This window comes from Watersipora subatra, chromosome 5 (genome assembly GCF_963576615.1).
Source record: "Watersipora subatra chromosome 5, tzWatSuba1.1, whole genome shotgun sequence".
Lineage (NCBI taxonomy): Eukaryota > Metazoa > Bryozoa > Gymnolaemata > Cheilostomatida > Watersiporidae > Watersipora > Watersipora subatra.
This window is the reverse complement of record NC_088712.1, coordinates 34,716,937-34,740,954: the sequence shown is the minus strand read 5'-3', so window position 1 is coordinate 34,740,954 and position 24,018 is coordinate 34,716,937. Positions and strand designations below refer to the sequence as shown.

Genomic DNA, 24,018 nt, shown 5'->3' with positions numbered 1-24,018 from the left:
GTACTTGATAACCAGAATACAGAGACTATGTAGGCAGTTGGTAAAAACCCGCCTTTAGCTGTGTCAGTGAATCAAATAGAATCAAAATCGTAATAATCAACTATTTCATTCAATCATAGGCACATTTTCTATATAAACGATACATTTTGTTGGAGTGTGTAGCCAGGTCATAAGACAGACATTGCTGGTATCAACTGCTAATAAACATGTTACAGTTAGTTCTGGAACTAACCGTACAATGTTGTACGGTTAGTTCTGGTAGAGATACCAGGATCAGGGCATCTCTAGTGAACACACAGAAACCTAAAATGATGAGTTAGTAATATATAACTAGACAAGACGAGTATATTTTACCTCTTAGATAACACACTCAATACCATATATGAACAGTACCTACCAACCCGTACCATCTTCACATACTATATTGTTCTCAAGTAGCACTCCTTACCAAAGATGTATCATCGACTGACTCCTCAAATATCACATAAAAGCTGATTACCTCTGAACAATGTGTTGCCGACACATTGCCTACGTAAGCGACATATTGTGTAGGTGTGTGTAGCCAGGTCTTAAGACGCTCAGGGCTGGTATCAACTGCTAATAAACATGTTACAGAGAATGCTACTCTATTCACATTGGTCCACACGTCTAGCTGGCATGAGTTGGTACTACCAGAATAACCGTGTGAACAAAAGTGAACAAGCCCTCCTTTAGCTTGTGAAATAATGAAGTTGTAGACAATGATAGTTTGCCTATTTGACCTGTTTTGAAAATGGATTGCAATCAACGGTAGTTTCGTGAAATCGGCGATTAACTGTTCGTTTTTGAGCTTTTAGAAGCTTGTAATCACATTTCCACATATTTTGCACCTACAACACAGCAGAGTAAGACGTGAATCTTTTGATACCAAATAACTGAAATGTAAAGTTTGTTGCAAGTCAACATTTAACAGGACATAAGTGCATTTATATACTGTTGTTACACAGGATGAGCCAACCAGCAGATCTCAGCTTTAAGCCTGGTTTCCATATACGTCGCAAAGCGCCGGCGACAGCACTGCAGGCTATTAGCGGTGAAATGGGAACTTACGTGCCGAGTACCGCCGGTAGTTGCCGGCGGCAACACAATAGTTTAGCGCTGTTCAAATTTCACTTAAGGCCGCAGGCTAAACCTTCTCGAAATGCACTGTACAGGTGAAGGTCTACATTATAGAATCGGCATGGCGAGCGAACATTTTACTATGTGGATGGAGAGCTTTTACCTTCGGGACAAACGTATAACAAACGCTGAATCTAACTTAAATGAATTTAGTTTGCTAAACACATACTTGAAAGAAGTTATAGTATGTAGTTTAGTGAACCTTAAACTTTTAACCTTAGTTTTATCATTGTGAGATGTATTTATTTTAACGGATACCGGATATATCGTACAGCGGATACAGATAACTTGCCATGGCAAGTTCAGTGACGTATAATTATCTTTCAATACCGTATATAATCAGTACACAAATCACCCAATTTTAAGTTGGAGATAAATTATTGTCGATATCGTGAGCCGAGTAAATTGGCCCTATTGAAAAAAGACAAATAAGTATCGCGTTGCATATACTTAGGTCCCAAAATAGTTCTGAACAAAAGCGTCATAACTCGTCGATGCTAAAGGCTAAAATAATTAATACGCGCATTGTGTATCCGTTATATCAAAGCGTCCTCGACCACTATGGCATTCTAGCTCAGTGGTAGTGTCCGGATAAGAAAGTTCTCATGAAATTGTTGTGAGTTCAAATCTATCAGAATGTGGTATTATAATATAAATATTTTAAGATCGATAGCCGGAATGCAGACAGACAACAGACATGCTTTGAGAAATATATATATATATATATATATATATTTGCATATATATTTCATATTATATATATATATATTTGCATATATATTTCATATTATATATATTTCTATATATATATTTGCATATATATATAGAAGATAGAATATAGATACAGTAGATACAATATCAGTAGATACAATATCAGATCTCCATACTTACAATAGAGTTATATAATGATTACTTTTATGATCAGATGTAAATACCCATTGAATATTGAATGCTATGTTCTATATTACATAATGATACAGATACTGTTTTCTATATAACATAATGATACAAACTTCTTTAAAAGAATGATGTGATAATTCTCGGGCAAAATTAGAAAAAATAGATTTGACTACAGAGCCACAATTTGGGAGCCCAAATAGAACAAACTCAAATTTTGTGTAAATATTAAGACTACATTGTAAAAAATAGTATCTCATTGTTAGACCTTCTAAAACATCAACATTACCAAACTCTCACTACACCTCTCACTACGCGAATTTGTTGATTTAATATCAGTCGGTTGTGACGGTAATTGTAGTAATTATAAAGTAGCTTGGCTAATCAGAATCACCTACAAATCTCGCAAAATTCAAAGAAGATATTTTTTGATAACATGCTGAGCTGCATAAAGGACGAAATTTCCTAGCCAGCTTAATACTTCCTGAGTGACACATTGACATGGCATCATATACTGCATTTGATGATAAACTTCATTACCTTTTTTGACAATTGTACAAAGCTATTGTGTGTACAGCTTGTTTGCTTAAAGTTAGATGGAACAAGCTATTTCGGCGCTAGTGAACTAAGCTCAGTGTTACAACGGCAGTAAAGTTGTTAGATTTAGTCAAATCGTATGAAAGCAGAAACACTAGTAAAGAGTTCAGCACATGGATTAGTAAGCTGGAGTTGGTAGTTAAACTTCAGAAAATGAATGACTTGAAATCATTCATGCCATTGTTTTTTAATAGAGTAGCGTTTTCTCTATATGAACAGTTGCCAAAGGACACAGGATAACTATTCAAAGCTGAAAAAAGAGCTAATGACCGATTTCAGCATAAACTGCTATAGCGCATATGAACAATTGCGTGATCGTGCATTATTGGATGGTGAGACAGTAGATGTGTATCTGTCAGACCTGTGTAGGCTTGCTGATGCAATGGGCCGAAACAATCCTGAACCATTGCTAAAATGTGCTTTTGTTTCAGGGTTGCCAATGAAAGTACCAAGTCAATTAAAAGCTACGGCGGCTGTGGAAGATATGAGCCTGGATGCAATGGTTACACAAGTGAGATCAATGCTTGTTATCGAAGCTGACTCACCATCATGCATATGCAGCGCAGGAGTAACAGACAAGCCTGGTAGCGGCCACCGATGCTATACACGTTTTGGATTTGGCCATGTCTCTAGAGAATGCCCTACTGAAAGAAAAGTTAAGAACACAAACAAACAGGTTCGCTGTCATAACTGCAATGGAGTGGGGCACATAAGTCATCAATGTAATTCTAAGCAGTTAGAAAATGAAAACAGGGGCGTGTCTGCATCGGCTGCTCACTCTAATCCCACTCAGGAAAGACAGCGTGACCATTTGTCACAGCCTACATGCGAGATGTACCCGTCAAGACTAATTGATAGTGACTGTGAGTAATCTGTGTTATCACATGATGTTGTGAATAGACCTGGGCTAGTGATCACAGGCCATGCCAGAACAGTAAAGATGTTAACTGGCAATACCACACTGTGCAGCCATAAGGTAGCAGTTAATGTAAACATTGGATCATCTACTGTACAATTGCGTTGTTTAGTTGCACCAAAGCTTGTGTGGGGGTGCAAACTAATTTTAGGAATATTTGGAATCTCCAAATTGGGTTCAGTTATGATTAATTCATGTGAAAGTGTGCGATTTGAATGCAAAACTACAAATCCTGTAGCAGTGACAAGTAAAAGAGAACTGCACGGCTCATGTCTAACTATTGAGGACAGTGACTTTAAAGCAACATTCAAAGGATATAAATGGGGTGTTTCTTGGAAATGGAAAGATTGAAAACCTGTATTGACAAACCAATGTGCTGAGTATGCAATAAGTGAACGGTGTAAAAAACAGTATGACGACAAAATTGAACAGTTGAGTAGTGATGGTTGGCTGGAAAGGCATAATGAACAAGTACATGGAAAAGTGAGTGGTGTAATTCCTCTTGTGGCGGTTTTTCAACCAAATAAGAGTAGGAAGGTCAGATCAGTAATGGGCTATAGCCGAGAATTAAACAAACATGTACATAGTAGTTCAGGAAATTATGTTGCTGTATGTCAAGACAAACTGAGACAGTGGCGCAAGTTTGGTGACACAGCTTGTATGTTAAAATTTGCAAAAAGCGTATTTGCAACTAAATGTAGGTGTCTCCTTGCAGCGATTTCAGGCATTGCGCTACGAAGAGAAGTTATATGTAATGACACGTATGGGATTTGGCTTAAATGTTACACCTAAAGTTACACCTCGCATATTAACATTAGTGCTGTCACTAGATGACGTGTGCCATCACTGTGCGTGATGGCACAGATCATTACAAGGATGATATAATAGTCAATGAAGCGGTTGTTTCAGTATCTAAAGTCAAAGAACATTTGCTAGCTTATGGATTGGTATCAAAAGAGCTAGGAAAAGCTAAGTAGTGCACTAGTTTTAGGGTTAAGAGTAACTAAATCTGAAAACGGTACCCTTGGCTGGTCCAGAGACTGTGAACTGCCTACACTACGATCTGATCTAACTAAAAGGCAGTTGCTTTCTATATGTAGTACATATCATGGCCATTATATACTAAGCATCATGTAAAAAACTACGAGTAATGTTAAATAGCTTATCTACCTTTTAGAAAATACTGAGATTATTTTAAAGGCTGAACTTAAAGAATAATGGGTTTTAAGACACTCATCTCTATAATTCTAGATCAGACTAAACATCCCCAAGTTCCGTCCCTAAAAATCTAGGATATGTCACATATTTGTTGTCAGGGCTTGTTTTTTTGATTGTGACACTGATATTGAATCGCTGTAAAAAATCCTTCCAAAACAAAAATGTCCTTGGAAATTGGTGGACCAATCTTTATTTTGAGTACAACATTAGAATCAGCATGTCTGATTTACCAATGGGAAAACAATGAAAGCTGTTCATGGTAATTATGGTTTAAAGACTGGCCTCGGCTAGCCACTGATATTACACATTACAAAGATACTCCGTATTTGACGTTATAGACTGTGGACCAAGTCGGTATGCTACACGGAGAAAACTAAGGTATGAGACATTTGTAGTGCAACAATTGGAAAACATCTTTGCTGAACGAGGGGCTCCAGTAGAGTTGCTTTTTGACAATGGACCATGTTTCAAAGCACTGACTTTGAATCGAGCTCCAATGTTAATATTGGAAATGTGGCAACGAATGACACCGGTGTGACTGATAATGAAAATACTGATAAAGATTCTTCCAATGAGCAATCAGAAATAAATAATACATCCCGTCCTGTTAGAGAGCATAAGACTCTTGCTTGGTTAGCTGATTCTTTGGTCTAGTAATCTACAGATCAGGGGGAGTGTGGTTGTACACATTTTGTGTGCTCTAGTTGACTGCAATTACTGCATCGTAGTATAACATATACTTTGAGTAAATATGTCATAATACTTTTTGTAGTGATTTCATTGTCTTTTGTTTTAAATATTCTGTGGTTGCCTAACTGTCTTATTATATATTGTTTATACCTTTACCTCCTATTGTCTATTGTTCAAGTGATTGCATAACTGTTTTATTATATACTGTTTATTTCTCCTCTCTGTCTATTGTTTCTTTGAATGCATAACTGTCTTATCATATAGTGTTTGTCTTCTCTTTCAGTCAAGTCAATTCAATTAATCGCATTCGCCCTATTATGGGGCATTGAAGCGATATCTTTATTAGGTAACATGAGTAGATTACTCTTAGTTTGTGTTTTCTCCTTCTCATTTCCTTTTTTTATTTATCTTTTTTATTGTGATTTTTAAGTTTGGTTGGGACAATGTTGTTATTAAAGTGGAGGGTAGGGATTAGGCGGGGACAAAAACTTTTATTAAATATTGAAGGTTCTTAGTAGGTTTGTGCAAAAAATAAAATAAAGGAGGGGCTGGCTGTTAAGGATTCGCACAAAACCGGAGTGTTTTTTAACATTGGTGTTGATTGCACTTTTCGTGCTTTTGTGGCCTGTATTGTGTAAGTAGGCATTTGAGAAAAAATGGGTTGGTATTGCAATTTCTTCCCTTTTTATTTTGTTTTTTAGATTTTGGTTGGCCAACCTCCGCACTCTGCTAGAGTGGCCCATGACCACTCAGACATGAGGTCATTTTTTTATAAGTTTAAACACCCACCTAAAAGCTTTTCTGTCCACAGACTCGAGGGAGTCTATGTGCTTTGATAAATATAGAGACCAGACAGTGGATGAATATTCAAGAACTGGGCAGCAGATGCTTTTAAAAGAAAGGGCTTTTGTTTTGGGTGAGCAACTTCTGAGGGACCTCATGAGCATGTAGAGTGTGGATAAAGATTTGGTTATAGTCTTTTCTATGTGAAGCTTAAAGTTGAGTTTATTGTCTATAATGACTCCGAGGTATTTAAAGTGATTGACATAAGTTAGTTGTTGGCCTTTTATGAGATATTTGTGAGAAAAGGGGCTCTCATGACACCTAAAAAAGAAGGTGTCTCACATTTTGTGATGTTAAATTCCATCTGCCATTTATCAGCCCAGTCTATGAGCAAGTCAAGATCTGCTTGAAGATTTGCACAGTCGCTGGCTGACTCAATCTGGGAATATAAGAGAGCATCATCAGCAAAAAGTCTGAGTCTAGAGGTCTTGATAGCCGCTGGCATATCATTTATGAAAATCAAAAAGAGGAGAGGGCCTAAAACAGATTTCTGGGGCACACCAGAGGAAACTGGACATGGTTTGGAGTAAGTTTCATTTATAAAAATGGTTTGTGAGCGATCCTTCAACCAAACCTCGACCCAGGCAATAATTGTTCTGTCTCAATTAGTTTGGGTAAGTTTGAATAAAAGTTTGCTGTGGGACACTTTGTCAAAGACCTTAGAAAAATCAAGGATAATGGCATCAGTTTGGATTCCAGTATCAAATAATTCAATGAGTTCATGAGTTGTGAGGATTAGCTAACTTTCGCAGCTTCTCAAACGAAAACCAAGTTGGCAGTCATGGAAAAAATCAATGGAGTCTAAAAAGTTGCGGATGGAGTGTGCGACTATGTGTTCTGCGGTCTTTGAAAGTACACATGTCAGAGAGATCGGACGATAGTTAGTTGGCAGGAGCCTGCTACCTTTATTTTTAAAATTGGGTATGACAGTAGCCGTTTTCCAATCCTTAGGGACAGTATGGTTGGATAAAAAGTGTTGCATTATCTTGGTAAAAGTGGGTGCAATATAGGAGGCTAGGTGCTTCAGCAACGAGGTGCTCAGTTCATCCGGGCCAGCAGCCTTAGAAGGGTTAAGTTGTTTTAAAAGTTTTAAGACACCATCGTTGAAAACAGTTATTGCCTTGGTCTTCTGTTTGGTGGAATTTGCTACAGTTTCGTTTGTTGGGGGAATGGAATAAGCACTATTATCAACTGTGAAAATGGAAGAAAAAGTGTCAGCAAAAGTGTTGTCTATTGTATACTGTATGTATCTGGGTCAGCTGAATACAGGAGTTCAGTATTGCAAAATGAACAGCTTGCTTGCTTAGAGTCAAGTAGAACAGTGTGCACTTTTAAATTGCTGAGCCACTCAGGTGTGCTAATTCACGCATGTCTGTCAAGGGCATAAAACCAAGTTATTTGTCATATTGGACCTTGTGATGGAAACTTGTAGTACCATCTCCTTTTGGTTATTATCGTAGAGTTGTGTTCCCTTGTGTTATTTTATATAGCCACGCCCCTAGAGGAGGTTGGCCCTAGCCACCTCATTTACATACTTTGTTATATTTAAGGCCGTGTTTATCGGCATAGAAGTTGTTCAATACATGCTTTGCAGTTGGACCCACACTCTTCTGTTTCCTTGCGCAATACAGAAACACACTGAGCACTTACGTACTCCAAGCCTAAGTCCTTCGGACTGTGCTTTGGGAGTAGGGTTAGAAATACACTGTCGACCCGCGTCGACCTCAGGTCGACCTTGTCGTACGAGCATTATATCTCCCAGGGAGCAATTCCTGGTGTAGGTAGTTGTGATTGGCCGGTGGTGTAAGTCGACCTAGTCGCCTCCGCGTGTTGGTCTACGAACAATACTTACACGGCCCCTGTGGAGGGTGAATGCAGACCGGTAGAGTAAGCCGACCCAGGTCGCCTCTACGTGTGGGTCGCAGGATCCAACACACTGGTGGCAGCAGTGGGATTGACCACGAACTTCTAAGATAAACCTTGTAACCATGCCAAGCAGCCGACGGAGTGCTACCAGAGATCTGGCTGAGGCAGAGTTACACCAGGTCGACCAGATTGGTCAACTGACAGAGGCTATCACTAGAGCCTTACAGATACCCCGAGGGGGAGCCAACTTCAAGCCTCCGAAGTTCGATGGGAGTGAGGATGTAGAGCTATTCATCTCCCAGTTCGAAGAGGTCGCGGAAGCAAATGAGTGGAGTGAGAAGGCCACGCTCCTCCACCTGCGGGAGACTCTGAAGGAAGGAGCCAGAGGATGCAGTCGAGGGGACTCACCTGCCTCCATCTTCTCGGCTTTACGCATGAAGTACGGGCTCTCCCCGAGAGAGGCTAGGAGTAAACTCCACCTAAAAAGAGAACCCAAGACGAGTCTCCAAGAGCATGCCACAGAGATGGAGCGTCTGGTGAAAATAGCATACGCTGACCTCCCAGAATCCTACCAGTCCAGTATGGCCATGGATGCGTTTTCCCTGACACTGGGAAATACGCCCCTCCAACGCCACCTGTTAGCGATGAAGGCACAGAGCTTGGAGGAAGCAGTGCAGGCGGGGAACGAGTTCCTGCAAATCCAGCCCACTCTTCCTCGACCTGGTGCCCGACCCCTAATAATGACGGTGGAGGAGGAAGAAGTTACCCCCGCTACAGTCGCCCCCGTCCATTCGGGACCCCCATCAGCCACCTTGAACGACGTCCTGATGGCTATAAAGGGGTTAGCGGATGGACTGAGGGAAGGGAAGCTGTTGGGACAACGGGGAGTGGACAAAAGGGGACCAAATTGTTGGGGTTGCGGCCAGGCAGGGCACATCCAACGCCGGTGCCCCCAAGCCCCCCAAGGACAACCGCCTCAAGTCACGAGGCCGGGAAACGGTTACCATCCACAGCAGTAGGGGGAAGTACTGACTGTGGATCAAATATACCCTCGCAAGGACAGTGGCAACAGCCACGACGGACTAGGCGACGCAGGCTCCCCCCCTGCTCGCCACCGGTCCCCTTGCATAACCAATATCAACCCTTACCTGAGTGTGCAGGTCTCCCACTCTCAGAAGCCAAGGACGAAGCCTACGTCTGGCCAAAGCCGTCTCGGCCTCCCAAGAAGGGCCCCCAGAGGACTAGCAAAGCCAGATGGACCCACGGAGACGAATCATGGAAGCCGCATAATAGCAGCTATTTCTTGCCAGGTCGCATCGGAGGTCAGTCCGTCCAGTTCCTCGTGGACACCGGGTGTACCTCTAATTTGTTGGGACGACATGTCTTTGAGCGGTTACCTAAAGACGTCAAGAGCAAATTGGAGGTCCGGGAGGACTATGGGCGAATGGCAGATGGTACCCGGCTGCAGTTCCACGGACTCATCACTCTCCCGGTCAGAGTCAGGAGTGTCCAGGTTACTGTGTCTCTCGTGGTGTGTGCCCTGAAGGAGGATGCCATCCTGGGCATGCCTTTCCTGGTCGACCACCACTGCGAGATGAACTTCCAGCAACCCACGTTGGTGTTAAATGGACAGAAGTTGACGTGCACTGACCGAGAGGGTCGACCTCTGACAAGCAGCGTGCAGATAATGCGAGCCACAACGCTTCCCCCTCGAACCGAGGTCCTGGTTGCCGGACGTCTCACGTCCTCCTCCTATCAACCAGTCGGGTTAATTGAGGGAACGAAGAACGGATATATGGTGGCCGCCAGCCTACACCAACCCGGTGAGAAGGGGAGAGTGGCCATCCGTTGTATGAACCCCACCGACCATCCCGTCAGTGTGACGGCAGGAACGGTCGTGGGGCAATACACTGGGGTCGGGCCGGACGAAATAGGGGCCCCCTGGACAGCGAAGGGAGAAGCCGAGGTTTCCAAAGAAACTCCCCCTCCTGTCTCCAATGTACCACCCCACATGCTGGACCTGCTCCGACAGGCGGCACCACATTGCTCGTCCCCTACCGAGCACCGAAGAATGAAAGACCTCTTGACCCGTTATGCGGATGTATTCAGCCAAGGGAGCGAGGACATGGGGCGTACCACCCTGGTACAACACGAGATCCCCCTCCTTCCAGAGGCACAACCCATCCGTCAACACCCATACCGTGTAGGACACGAGAAGGAGGCCGAAATCGAACGACAGGTTTCGGCCCTGGAAAAGCAAGGCATGATTGAGCCCGCTCACGGGGCCTGGAGCTCTCCGGTGGTCTTGGTGAGGAAGAAGGACGGGGCGTGGCGATTGTGTGTAGACTACAGGAAACTTAATAGTGTCACTCGCCAGGACGCCTACCCCCTCCCCCGGATTGATGAGAGCTTGGACGCCTTGTCTGGCAGTAGGTTCTTCAGTACCTTGGACATGATGAGCGGGTACTGGCAGGTACCCCTCTCCGCCGAGGCCCAGGAGCGGTCGGCGTTCACCACACGCAGTGGGTTGTGGAGGTGGAAGGTGCTCCCCTTTGGACTGACCTCCGCCCCAGCTACCTTCCAGCGGCTGATGGAACGTGTCCTCCAAGGGCTACACTGGAAAACCCTGCTGCTGTACCTCGATGACATCATCGTCATGTCAGCCGACTTCTCCAGTCATGTCACTAGGCTGGCCGAGGTGTTGGAGCGACTGAGGCAGGCCGGGCTGAAATTAAAGCCCTCCAAATGCAGCTTGTTCCAGACCCAAGTCAAATACCTGGGCCACATAGTCAGCAACACAGGGGTGGCTACCGACCCTGAAAAGATTCAGGCTATAAGTGGATGGGCAGCACCCCAAGATGTGACGCAGCTAAGGTCATACTTGGGTACCACTGGGTACTATCACAGATATGTGCCGGACTATGCCTCGGTCGCCAAACCTCTCACCTTGTTGACCAGCGAAGGGGTCCCCTGGAAATGGGGAGAAGAGGAACAGGAAGCTTTTCTTAGGCTCAAATGGTCGCTGACACACGCTCCAGTACTGGCATATCCCGACCCCTCCTTGCCCTACGTACTAGATACTGATGCTAGTAATGTAGGGACTGGGGCTGTGTTATCCCAGGTCCAGCAGGGCACGGAGCGACCCATAGCCTACTATAGCAAGACCCTCTCCTCCGCCGAACGCAATTACTGCGTAACCAGAAGGGAGTTACTAGCAGTGGTACAGGCTGTCCGGCATTTCCGGCCCTACCTATATGGCCGAGAGTTCACCATCCGAACCGACCATGCCTCCTTGGTTTGGCTGCACCGGAGGAAGGAACCCTCTTGCCAGGTGGCCCGGTGGCTGGAGAGTCTGGCCGAGCACAAGTACCGAATCATCCATCGAAAAGGCGATAAACACGGGAACGCCGATGGATTGAGTCGACGACAGTGCGTCGACTGCCGGCAGTGTGCTGCTATTGAGAGGCGGGACCAAGGGCCAACGAGGTCGCAAGTATGCGACTCGCTAGTAACCCCAGGAACGAATTGGGAAACTGCGGTGCCAGTGGACCAAGTTCCGGTACAGCCGCCAAGAGGCACCGGAACATCCAGTCCCAACCCCCGCCAGTTGGATGAGGCTGAGTGGCCTCGACTACCTGGCAACAGACCTGTTTTAGGGCGCGGTCTCCCGACTTCCACACCAACCAGTCCGGTCCCAGTACGGCTGCCGAGCGGGGCAGGAACACCTAGAGTGTTGGACCACCCTCCCAGAAGACCTCAGGATCCTCAGTCACAGGCCGTCAAGATAACTGGCAAAACCAAAAATTTGGATGGAACTGGTGAAAGTGTAGCCAAAAAGGTTCCAGAACAACTGACGGTGGTACAAACCCCGCTGGACGAAGTACGGGCACTTCAACAGAGGGCCACTACCGACCTAGGGGTCATTTACCAAGCTGTCAGGGACCGGAAAGGAGTGGAAGAAGCAGTGCTACGAGTGGGCAGCCCCGAGCTGCAACGATTGGCCCGGATGTTTCACCAGCTCCAGCTCGACGAGTCGGGCGTGTTGACTCTCCATCTTACCCAGAATGGGCGAGAAAAGGTAGTGGTGGTATGCCCGAAAACATTGAGACAGGAGATCCTGTGGAAAGCCCACGAGCAAACACACTGCGGGGTGGAGAAGACCTTGAAACGCGTCCAATTGGACTGGTACTGGCCGGGTATGGCCGGAGATATCCGGAGAGCAGTCCTCTCTTGCGAGGTTTGCCAGAGGGCCAAAACAGGAAAGGGGCGGATCTCCGGGAACAGACAACGGCTGTACGCCGGGAGGCCGTGGCAACGCCTGGCCGTAGACTTGGTGGGACCCCTGCCTCCAACCCCTCGTGGAAATAGTTGGGTGTTGGTGCTCACTGATCACTTCACTAGGTGGTCAGATGCGTTAGCCATCCCCGACGCTACAGCCCCAACGGTAGCCCAGATCCTAGACGAAAGGGTATTTAGTTACTTCGGGCTACCCGAGATTATCCATACCGACCAGGGGAGCCAATTTGAATCCTCATTATTCCAGGAGCTATGCGACTTATGGGGAGTCGATAAGTCTCGGACCACCCCGTACCACCCCGAAGGGAATGGGGTGGTCGAGAGAAACAATCGTGTGTTGGGTGACTCCCTGCGAGCTCTCTTGCTGGGTAGAGGACAGGAAGATTGGGACCAGCTACTGCCACAAATCATGAGGACGCTGCGAGGGTTACCACACTCCGCAACTAAAGAAACACCCAATTATCTGATGTTGGGTCGGGAACTACGTCTTCCTGACCAATTGCAGTATGGGAATAGACTAGAATCATTCGCAAGCATACATGAGTATGTGCAGACGGTCCACGACCGGTTGATACAAGCCCATACTCTCCTCAGAGATAGGCAAAAAGAAATTGTGTCAACCGACACGAGAGAGCCTCCGTTATTCAATGAGGGTGACCTCGTGTGGTTGCTAAGCAAGCGGCGGAGAAGAGGGGAAAACCCGAAGCTAGCGGCCAAGTACTTGGGGCCCTATCGCGTGTTGAGGAGTCACGAAAACCACACTTACGAGATAGAGAGGTATGGACAGCGATCTATCCAAGCGGAGGGAAGATTACGACTCTGTCGCCCCAGTCCGGTGCAACAAGGACGAGCCCCAGTGGAAGTCGAGCCTGCTCGCCGTCCCAACATGAGGGGCCGACCCAGAAGGCAAATCGCACGAGGAAACGATAACCCGGAAGTAGTTATTTCAGAGTTGCCCCTGCCTAGCCAACTAACGGAGTTGCGAATACCTCAGTCGCCAGGAAGGCCAGAAGCCCTTCGGATTCCCGGGAGGGACCCCTTGGTTCCCCCAGGGGAGCACAATCCTACCTTGATGATTGACCCCGACCCTGGCGACGAGTCGATACTCGAGGAAGAAAACGCCACAGAAAATATGGGAGCCCAGGCTAGTGATACCGGGGCTGGAGATGCACCACGGCCCCAGCGAATCAGGAGGCCTCCCGCGTACTTGGCCGATTACGACACTAACACCATCCAATCGGGAGGAACACTCGGAGTTCAAGGCCAGAAGGCGGCCATTTTGGGTCCCAGACAGAACGCGCTCATTACTTGTTACAACCTCGAGACGCACACACCCATATCTTTTCTCAACATGGAAATCACCAAAGAAACCGTGAAGAAGCCGGCACCAATTATCGGAGCTTTACCCCTGTTGCCAGAAGTGAGGATCCTGCCACTGGAGCTCCACCCAGCACCGGGTGAAACCCTGGACGACTCAGAAACGGAGTCTTTAGATAATCACGTTCCACACCCCCCACTACCAACCAAATGGATTGCGGCAGAGACAGCTAAAACGATCTCGAAACTATGTCGAGAAAAAGGTACTAACTGTCCATTGTGCCAACAATTAATCTCTACCCCTCGGCGACGCAGAATCCATATCGCCCAGCACTTTACGCGATTTTTCTGCAAATGTGGGAGGAACTCCACATCTCGAGATACGATTGCCAAACATCAGGCTCGGATCAAGGATACCGAAGTACGGAAGGCACACGGTGGAAAGGGGATTGCTATATATGAGGTCGACAGAGACAGCTACCCGGCCTGGAGCCAAAAGATACGATTAAACAATCCTCCGGCCTTTGAAAAGCCTACACCCTACGGGCCTATTAAAACTAAGCCACCTATACGAAGAGGACCCCCGGCACCTCTCCCCTCTCCCCCGAAGAAGAAGTGGAAAAGCCCACCTAAGCTGGAACGACCAGTCCCAGCTCCTAGGAGGTTGACGACAATAGGCAGCATCCAGAGCCGGCTGGGGGACGTACGACCCCGGGTCACAGTGGATACCTTACGAGAAGAGGCCTCCAACCTCCGACGGGCAGCTCGTCGCCTGGAGGATCTGGCAAATCGTATGTCGACCTCCCAGACGACCCGGTCGACATAACTATCCGTATTTCCCTTGGTATTTAGTAATTGCGGTCTCTTATACTATTATATTCCCTTTTCTTTGTTTATTTTGTTGTAGCTAGTTGGTGTGTTCCCATATTTCTTGTATTTTTTTTTTCTTGTCTTGTGTTTTTCTTGTATAGCCGATAGCCGTCTATAGGGGCGGCGTGTGTGATGGAAACTTGTAGTACCATCTCCTTTTGGTTATTATCGTAGAGTTGTGTTCCCTTGTGTTATTTTATATAGCCACGCCCCTAGAGGAGGTTGGCCCTAGCCACCTCATTTACATACTTTGTTATATTTAAGGCCGTGTTTATCGGCATAGAAGTTGTTCAATACATGCTTTGCAGTTGGACCCACACTCTTCTGTTTCCTTGCGCAATACAGAAACACACTGAGCACTTACGTACTCCAAGCCTAAGTCCTTCGGACTGTGCTTTGGGAGTAGGGTTAGAAATACACTGTCGACCCGCGTCGACCTCAGGTCGACCTTGTCGTACGAGCATTATATCTCCCAGGGAGCAATTCCTGGTGTAGGTAGTTGTGATTGGCCGGTGGTGTAAGTCGACCTAGTCGCCTCCGCGTGTTGGTCTACGAACAATACTTACACGGCCCCTGTGGAGGGTGAATGCAGACCGGTAGAGTAAGCCGACCCAGGTCGCCTCTACGTGTGGGTCGCAGGATCCAACACAACCTATACAAGATGTTCTTACGTACAATTTCATTACACGTATGAATATACACATATAAAACTGAACTAAGTTTGTGAATTTTGTTGAGAAACCTGCTAGATGCCATGGCCGGTCGAGGGCCGGTCTTGATGCTAAAAGCATGATGCATGAATACTACATTTGAACTGCGTAATGATTAAAAATTTAATAAAAACTATTAACGAACATCGTTTAAAATAAAAATAACGAAGGAACTTTTCATCTTCAAGCTATTCCAAAATTGTGAGTGCTAGAACAATTGAAGAGCTTTTAAAGAACCTTTATCATAGAATACCACCAAGTTGCGTATCTGTGTGTCTGAGATTTCTAGCCCGGTTGCACAGATACGCGATGCAGGCGTTGTAAAAAGCGGGGACATTTCGAAATATTTTCAAGTACCTGCGGACTGGTGGCTTTTGATAATTTCTAAAAGGCTCTCTAATGGACTAGCTGATTAGATAACATGATTGAGAGAACTACTCAGAACCATTGAGTGTAAGAGTTATGCCACCAACAGTTTACGGGCGCTATTTTAGTTCCACTTTGCGCAATGGTTTCATTTCATTGTTCTAGGCAATGGTATCTGCTAGCCAATATAAGTCACGTAGGTGAATATTGGCCAATAAGCTTGCATGACAGGCTTGACAATACTTGCTAACATATGATACTTCAGTTAACATGATGTAGTATCTTTGACAGCCTTATTGCCTCTGATCAAGTAAAAAAGACCACAAATCCATAAAAACTGAGTTGGTTTTTACACATGCACATATATTTGCAAATAGAATGCTTACGTACACACACATATTCAAATGCAGTTAAATTAAATAAAAAAATTACATATGCCATGTGGTTGGGCTAGGGTTTGCAAACAACATAGTTATATATATTCAAATGCACCAAATAAGGCCAAATATATCAAGTATATAATATATACAGTCAATTTAATGAAGTTGTTAGAAATAGCTAGGAGTAATGTGCAGCTCATCTAGTGTGAGGCAGCAGTCTCTACCAAAGGGAGACATTTTCTTAACCTGTGAACACTAAAGCCCTTTAGTCGCACCAAAAATATTTCACATTTGAGCCAAAGACAATGTTATAATTTTAAATAGCAACTTTTGATTTAATCAACATCAGTTTTTTAGAGAGCAAAGCACCACATCCTAATCTGTATTTAAAGAACTTTACCTTAACTTTCATATACTCAAACATCCCCTTGAGTACACCAGATGAAAATGGAACTCTCTGCATATGTCTTTGGAGTGTTCTAATAGAAGGAAGTGGCTGATTCTGCTCAAGCAACATATTGTAGCCTGTGGAACCACATACAAATCTTAGTTGCAGACCTTTTTTAATGGTTTCCGGGCTCCATTTAAGTCCTCTTGTAGACTTTCATCAAAGCGCTTCAAGCTGATCCTCATTAAACAACAACTTACTTACAGCTGACTCGAACTGCTTGAGTTTCTTGCGAAGATCAAAGCATCTCTTTCTTACCTTAGACAAAAATAGTAAATTCAATTTAATATATACCCATTAGGCTACATCAAACATCAAGAAATACACATCAGTATCAAATATAGTTTATAAAATCTACAAAAGTCTTCTACCTTAGCAATCTGAGTTTTTACTGAAGATATCTTTCTCTTCAGGGTGTTTATTGTATCCTGGTCATCTTCATTAATGCTAGTTATATTCATTTCCACTAAAAGTAAAATGAAATAATTTTATCAATGCAAGCTCAGTATATCTAGGTGCTTTAGTTAAGTTTTGACATGTGAAAGATAGAGGAACATATAATCAAAAGGTGGTTATACAAGTTATGAGTTCTGTTAAGTTGTGCATATTAGGATTAGCAAAGTTTGCAAATTAGATGTGAAAGAAGACACACAGAAGAATTAGTGATACACAGAGGCAATGGTTAAGTCCCATTCAAAAGAATAAATTAAATCCCAGCACTCCTTACACACATTTCCACTGACTATACTTACTTGCATGATCATCGCAAGCCTAATAATAAAAAATGTTATAAACACATATTACTCAAAATAAAATGTCAAAGCAAACATGAACAAAACAAATTTGCAAACCAGGAGAAGATGGTGCCTCCAGAACTGAAACATCAGATTCTTCTTCAGCTGTTGGGCATGGCTTACTGCTTGCATAATCGTGGTCAGAAGAATAAGCAATCGATAGAGCTGATCTTCAAAGTGTGCCTGAAAAGTAATATTAGTTAGGCCTATTAGTTGGGCCTATACTATGTCTATGCTGGTATTTATAGTTAACTTCAATCAACAGTTAATTCATGCTGGAACTATGTTCACCATCAATGAATTCTGTAAATATAATACTTACAAGACAAAATCGTGATGAAGAAGTGATGTTACCCTCTCGTCTCACCATTTGTATCCACTTAACTCGCAATGTGGCATCTCTTGGGAAGCAATGCATTGTGTGTAGTATATCCTGGATGTGACATCAACTGGATATGGAATGACAACGCATGCTCAACGGAGGGCTCTTCGATACTGGCGGTTAACTTGTACGGACCTGCACTAAGCCTGGATAGATACTTATAAAGGTATACTTACTAGACAATTCTACGTGGTGTCAGAAGTTGCGAACCTACTACTACAAACAGTCACAGATAGTGTTTGAATTGAAATTAGCTGCAATAATTGATTATTGATACTAATAATAGGGTTAAGTTGGTTTGCTGGAACCACTTAGAGGTAATATCATAGATTGTAATTGAATTTGCAGGAATTCATAGGCACTTGAAATACTGGGTACTAGGTTGGTTTGTAGGAACCATTATTATTGATATATATATATATATAGATATTGTTTATTAATCGTAATCATAACAAATAAATTATGGCGGAGGCAAGAGACGACAGATTTGTACAACACCTGGATGTTAAGGACAGTAGCAAATTATCAGCTTCCTGAAAAACTTTTAAGTCCCAGTTTGCAATAGTTAATATTGCTAAGAAGTACTCCGAAATGACTGAGGAAGAAAGGATAGCAAACTTGCTACTGTTAATGGATCCTGACAGTGTGAGAATCTATGATCAATTTACATTTGATTCTTCACAGACAGACAAAAAGAAAACTCTAGTAAATGTAGTAAAATTCTTTGATGCACACTTTGAACCTGTTAAAAATGTCATCTACGAACGTGTCAAATTCAATGACATGAAACAAGGAAGTTTGTTGATCCACCAATTCATAACAGAGGTTCAAACACAGGCTGACAACTGTGACTATAGAAACATGAAAATGAGCTTATCAGGGATAGAATTGTTGTGGGGGTTAATGATCATAAATTGAGGGAATACCTAATTGATATTGATGATCTTACTCTACATAAGGCAATTCAAAAGGCTAAGCAATACATCACGCACCACTCTTCAGTACTGCAAATGAGTAGTAGTTCATCAGCAAATGACAATCTAGATGAGGTTAGAACTCGCCCTAGACATTTTGTACATAATAAAAATGAATCATTGACCGATCGCAGGAGTAAATGTCAATACTGTGGCAGAAAACAGGCACACTCTAAAGACAAGTGTCCAGCAAGGAATGCTACCTATTTTGTATGCAAGCAAAAAGGCCATTTTAGTAAATCTGCAGTTTGCAAGGGGCATAGTCTACATAGAAATGCAGATGAAGTTGTAGATGAAGATAATGAGCTAGGTGGACTGTATCTAGGATCGGAGTCAGAATAACTAGGCATTGACACTTTAGACAATAATGTTATCACAGAGACACCCAAGGCTTGGTTAGTTAATACTAAAGTAAATAAAATTCCAATAACTTTTAAATTAGATACAGGTGCAGCTGTAACTGCTATACCAGATTTGCTAAAATGCTGTGTGTCAAAATTAAATGCCACAGAGAAGGCACTGAAGGGTGCTGGAAATCACAATCTTAAAGTTCTAGGCGTTTCTAAGGCTAATATATCGGCTGGTTCATATACCATACAGGAAGATGTATATGTAGTAAAAAACTTGGTGACGCCATTACTTGGTAAGACAGCGATATCAAAATTAGGACTTTTGAACCTGCTAGACAATATTGAAATGGAAAATGATTGAATTTCTGAATTTCCAAAGCTCTTTAAGGGACTAGGAACAATGGAGACAGAGGCAAGAATTATTTTAGATGACTCTGTGTCACCTTTTGCACAGAGTGTACCTCAAAGGGTGGCAGCAGCAAGGAGACAGCCTTTACTGCAGGAATTGCAGAGGATGGAATCTCTTGGTGTCATTGAGAAAATAGAAGCACCAACTGATTGGTGTGCGCCTTGTATTGTTGTGCCGAAGAAAAATGGACATATAAGACTGTGCATTGATTTCACAAAATTAAACAAAGCAGTAAAACGAGAATTTCATTCATTACCGAATGCCCAGGAGTTGCTGAGCAAACTGGGAATTCTAAATTATTCAGCAAGCAAGATGCCAATTGCGGGTATTGGCAAATGAAGTTGCATGAAGAATCTCGAAAGTTAACATCCTTTATTACTCCTTTTGGAAGATTTGTCTGCAAACGTTTGCCTTTCGGTATCAGCTCTGCTCCTGAAATATTTCAGAGGGAGATGCAGAAGATCTTGAGTGGCTTGGAAGGCATAGTTTGCCAAATGGACGATATTTTAATTCATGGTTCAGACAAAGCTGAGCATGATGAAAGATTAAGAAATGTAATGCAAAGACTACATAACAGCAATCGAAGGAGGACTGTTCTATATGAACTGAGTATTCATTCCGGAACTAGAGAGAGAAAAGGTTCTCCAGGAAATTCACCAAGGACACCAGGGTAAAACAAAGTGTATAAGAAGAGCAGCAGAAGTCGTCTGGTGGCCAGGTATGTCCAGGGAAATTAGGGAAATAGTCAAAGAATGCTCAAAGTGTGAAGAGTTTCGGAGGAAACCAAGGGAACCCCTTAAGAGCTCTCCATTTCCAGAACAACCATGGTTGAGATTAGCAGTAGATCTTTTCGAAAAAGATGGTGCTAATTATTTAGTGGTAGTGGACTACTATAGTTGATATATTTCCGTACATGAGTTGAAGGACTCAACAGATGCCAGGACAGTTGTACTGGAATTAGAAAAATTGTTATGCATGATCGGATATCAAACACCATAGTGAGTGATAATGGTCCGCAATTCATTGCAGACAGCTTTAAGAAGTTTGTTAGTAAATGGGATATTGAGCACATCACGAGCTCCCCCGAATTTCCCCAGAGTAATGGAGAGGCGGAGAGGGCTGTCCATACGGTGAAAAATCTAATGAGAAAGAATCTCAATATACAGGCAGCACTGTGTGCTTATAGAGATACACCTCTTGCCAATGGATACTCTCCTTCTCAACTACTATTCAGCAGATCGATGAATTCGATGAGATTGATGACTGGAAAACAAGTTGATGTGGAAAGATTGAAGACATTTGAACAAGACAGGAGGGAAAAACAAGCATTCAATTATAACCGCCGACATGCTGCTAGAGATAGGAGCCTGATATGTATTGGTCAGAAAGTAGTGGTGAGAGAACCACAGAAAGCAAGCACACCAGCTTTAGTAGTTGCTGCACAAGGATGGGGAGTAGTAGTGGAAAATCAGCAACAGAATCTAATTAGGAGAAATAGATCACAAATAGCTAGAGCGCAAGATAGGTTGGAAGATAATGCAAGTGAAACTGAGGGAGTTCCAGAAGCTCCTCCAGCAGTTACAAACAAAGAAGTTGAGCCACCACTTATAACATCGCAATCAAAGAATTTCGTATCAAGTCAGAGCAGAGTGGCGGTTCAATGGAAAAACTCTTTGCCTCCAACCATTCAGCGTAAAAGCTCGTTGCCTTCAACAAGTCCAGAACCAGCAAATATGGCTAAGCGTACTAGGTCTGGAAAGATATCTAAACCAGTACAAAAACTCAACTTATAGTAGATGGTATTAACAAATTTCATGTATGTTTTAGATATGAAAACATTTGTGATAGGAAACTCCATTGTGAGAGGATTGTTGGATCCTGAGGGGGAGACCATCAGCTTGAGTGGAGCAGACTGGGAAGATATTATTACATATGTTTTAATAATAGTAACAGGTTCGAGAATTCCATTGTATACACACACATAGCCCCAGTGAGATTTTCTGAGCTTGCTCTTAAAACTGGTCAGGTCGAGTGTCACCTGCGTAGTCGCAGAGAATTATCCAAACCAATAGGTCACATTTTTAGAGACTGGGTCAACTTACTAACACCCTACAGAATACACCCAGTTGTGGGCACAGTTTATCCGATGTGCTTTACACGGTATAACAGACATCGGGGAGTACATATTGACTCTAAACGAAAAACTTACTTTGATTCACTGACAAGAAAACTTAAATGGATGTCGGTAGTGGAAAATCGGGATATAGTTGACTTTAATGTCAGCAATGACATGATAACACCGTACATGCATAGGAAAGTGTACACCCGACGAAGAGGACGATATGTATTTAGAGATGATTTTCTGACAGACGGAGTACATCCAAGTAGCAGAATTGTTAGTGACTGGAAATCAGAAATACTTAGGGTGAATCAGATCAATCAGGAAACCCTAGACCTAGATGGTCATCGTCAGAGTCGACGGAGGTCTGTGTAATTGACATGTGGGCATCAAACACCCAGTCTCATTGTAAATAGTAATTAATATAGTGCACAGACACTGATTGTATATAGTTAATATATGTATGGACACAAACTGTAAATTTAGTACTATTGAGAGTGTAGGCACTACTCATAAACCTTGTACATAGCGTGGCCATACAGTTAAAAAAAAAAGCAAAAAAAAAACCGTAATGTTATGAATTTATGTTGCGTTGTGTTAGATTTGACAATTTGTTGTGTCCGTTATGTTAAATTGAACAATTGAGTAGATGACGTTGTGTATTACTGTCAGACTCATTTAAGTAATGAGTTTAGACCGTACGCATCAATGAATTATGATACTGCTGCGGTTTGTTGTTCTGTGTATTGCAGGTGTGTTGGCACCTGTGGAAGAGACGGAAAATGGTCTTAGAGGGAGGATATAGTATATCCCGGATGTGACGTCAATCGGATATGGAATGACAGCGCATGCTCAACGGAGGGCTCTTCGATACTGGCGGTTAACTTGTACGGACGTGCACTAAGCCTGGATAGATACTTATAAAGGTATACTTACTATACAATTCTAGCTGTGCTCTCATCTGTTTGTGCATCCTACTACCCAGCAGTTAACCATTTTCATCTATTAATCAAGGAGTGAAACTCCTTGATCTAATCTAATGCCACAAGCAAGTTGATCGAAGGAAAGTTGACTGCTGCTACTACTAAGCTGCCAACTTCTAGTAACCTCTTTGTTGCAATTTGAGTTCAACATACACATACCGATTACACTGAGATATAAAATATTAACAAATCAGCATGATCAATGTATGAATAGGTGTAGTTCTCTCTCAAATAATACTCAAAAATTGCCACTTAGCCCCGCGTTTAAACTATGGTAATGACTTAGCCTTTCAATCATAAAAAATTAGGTTTAGATAAGGCTGGGTGGAATAACAGCCCTTAGTTTCCACGATAACAACTGAAGTCGTAATAGAACAGTACAATCAAAGTGATAATTATAATAAATATCGTATATCACTTTGAGTACGAAACGGTATCTGGAACTAAGATGGCGACCATATGATCACGTGATCAAATTTTTGCGTTACTAGCATGACACAGAGCCGTATAGTTTCACAGAGTCCCGCGACCAACAGAAGCGTATACGGGAGCTTGCTCGATTCCAAACAAACCGGCCACGCCCACTATTTTTATTTGTTATAATGGAGAGGCCGCAACATTAACCACAAAAATCACTCCCATGGGCAGTCGCTCTGAATTTGATGGTTGCATTATAAACCATTTGAAAGAGGACCAAATTCCCTACAAGAAGCTATTGATAATTTTTTTTTATTTAAGAAACTAACCCTTGCAATGCCTAAATTAAAAAACATTTTACCTAAATTGGTTTATAGCTCGAGTACTGATATAGGTTTTGTATTGGCAACCAGTTTCTGTTTGGGTTTCTAAAGGAATTACGTTTTAATTTTTGGGTAAAAACCATGGATGCCGCGACTAATTAGATATAACATAGTGGCTGGCAGCAATATTCATTTGAATATATTAAACTTGAAGGAAATGTATCCACAAGCAATATTCATTTGAATATTGCTTGTGGATACATTTCCTTCAATTCTCTGTCTCACAAACACCAAGGTACTATCAGCTGAAGATCAATTAAGCAAAACTTATTGTATATACATGTAGTATCGCAATACATATGCAAAAACCAGGCTCGGGCAATATATGCCTTTAATATTAAGATCAGAGGAGCAGATGATCAAGTTACAGATATTAAGATCATCTGCCTGCGACTGAATAAAAATATAATTTATGTAGCAGTGACAAACCACAAAAACAAAATAATAGTGCAGCAAAATTTAGAATTCTGTTAAAAAGCATTCGCAACACTGGCTTCAGGTGAGCAGTTGGATACTACTAATATTTTGACAATATATTAAGCTAAAAAATATTAAGCATAAAAAAATATAAACAGAGCGAGTAATGAAAAGAAAATTCCACTTAGAAGGCGCTCTTCGGTTCTGCTCCTCAACAG

The 24,018-nt window shown here is 42.9% G+C and overlaps 1 protein-coding gene across 1 annotated transcript in view; it reads left to right on the top strand.

Moving 5' to 3' along the window:
• Positions 1-24,018, top strand: part of LOC137396273 (uncharacterized) — a 73,104-nt gene that overhangs the window by 22,732 nt on the left and 26,354 nt on the right. The window lies entirely within an intron of this gene.